Here is a 2054-nt window from a genome sequence, read left to right on the forward strand (position 1 = left end):
CTTTTCCTTTTCGGGCTCGCCCTCAAAGCTTTAAAACGCGTCTGCTAGGAGAAGGTTTCCACATCCTTATAAATTGTGTTTTGTTCTCCTCCCCAACCAATGTGGAACATCACAATTGCAACCCTTACATCTTTAGAAAGATTTGAAACTATCTAAGCTATCACTTTCGACATACTTCTCCATGTGAGCCACAAAGCCCATCAAGCTACCCCCATGCTCGAAACTACTAGTTCGTGCGACTTTATCTTATGAGATCGCATCAATTTTTGGATGGACATCTCGTCTCGATGATCATCAGTGGTCATCTATTGCATCAACCTTGTTGGTTTTGATAGCAATCTCATTTAGGTGAGATTCAAAAGATCCAAGAATATTAAGAACTTCTTGTAGGTATTTATGTTTAATTATACCTTTAAAAAATATTTATGTTCAATCATAACTTATATTTATATTTAATTACATAACTTTAGAGAGTAAATATTATGCATGCTAACTACAACTTTTTCTACCACGTAAGACCCACCCTCTTTCCCTTCAAGTATTTTCAACAATTTTATTACATTATTTAATTTTAGAATATAATTTTTAAATTATATTCGATTTGATTAACTTTAAGATCACGTCCCTCATTACAAGCTCGTAATGAGGGACGTGATCTTACTCGTGAGGGTAATAAAATTATCCGTGAGGCTAGTAAATGGAGTCCTAAACTAGTTGTTGCTTGTGAAGTATGGAAGGCGATCAAATTCGAATTTGAGACCGTAGATACTTTCTTCATTCTTTTAATTGACTTTCAATTAAACAAAACTCGGCCCAATCTTTTATTAAAAGAATTGAGCCAAATACAATACAAAGATACTATTGTATATCTTTTTGCTAGATATACAAAATTCAAAATTGAAATAAAAATCTAAGACGAAACAACGTAAACATTTTTGTTGTTGTGCCGGATCCGCAATTAAGCCTATAGATCCTTAGAATTGGTGTAGTCATTTAATATATTATATCCCGTAGCGTCGTTTTAGATCATGGATCGAGCCAAGTATCACAACTTCTTCTACCCATCCTATATATTGTCCTTTTTGTTCTGTCTTAGAGTACAAATTTTTTAGTAAGCGAGATTTTACGAAAAAAATTCATAGGGAGAACAACGATTTTTTTTTATGTGAATTTGATATAACAGGTGAAAAATCGATATTTTTCAATTAAATCAATTAAATTAATAATTTAATTGATTTAATTGAAAAAAAAAATTCTCTTTTGCCACAACCCCAAGTACTATATTATATACAACGGAACCCTCCCATTTTGAAGGGAGGAGTATTTTCAACCATTTTATTACAATATTTAATTTTAGAATATAATTTTAGATAATTAATATGTAATTTTTTTGTTAAAATTACGTATATTTAAAATTTTATTATAATGAAATAATTAACCATAATGATTTGGTAAAATAAGATCAATTAATTAATTGAATTTATTCCAAATAAAGTAAGTTAAGATAAAGGATGTTATTTCTAACAATTTTCTTATATTAGTTAATTTTAGTTTAGATAATTTATTTCATTTATTAATAATTATATTATAAATAATAATCAAAATAAAAAATAAATAAAGAAAATGGAGATAAATAAATAATTTGAAAATGAAATAATACAGATATATTTTACATGGATATGGATTTGAAAAAGGGTAAAAAGCCACATTTTATGGGTCGTAAAAGATTTTTAAAAATTTTAATTTGAAATTTGTAATAATATTTCGTGTATATATATATATATATATATATATATATATAATTCAGAACAAGAAATCATATAATTTCATTAATTTTATAATTTCTTAGCGCGAAAAAAAAAATGAAATCTGTGCCGAAGCATAGTTTGTCAGTGAGAGCGAGTTCTTTGAAATCGAAGACGAAGAAGACAAGTCTTTCTTTGCCACCAACGTCGATGACCAAAGCCAAAACTCTGGCTCCGAAGACTATCGTACCACGGCCGACTCCGTCGTCATCGGGAGAAGATAATCGAGAAACAATCTTGAAGAAGAGG

This window comes from Cucurbita moschata, unplaced genomic scaffold (assembly GCF_002738365.1).
Source record: "Cucurbita moschata cultivar Rifu unplaced genomic scaffold, Cmos_1.0 Cmo_Scf00073, whole genome shotgun sequence".
Lineage (NCBI taxonomy): Eukaryota > Viridiplantae > Streptophyta > Magnoliopsida > Cucurbitales > Cucurbitaceae > Cucurbita > Cucurbita moschata.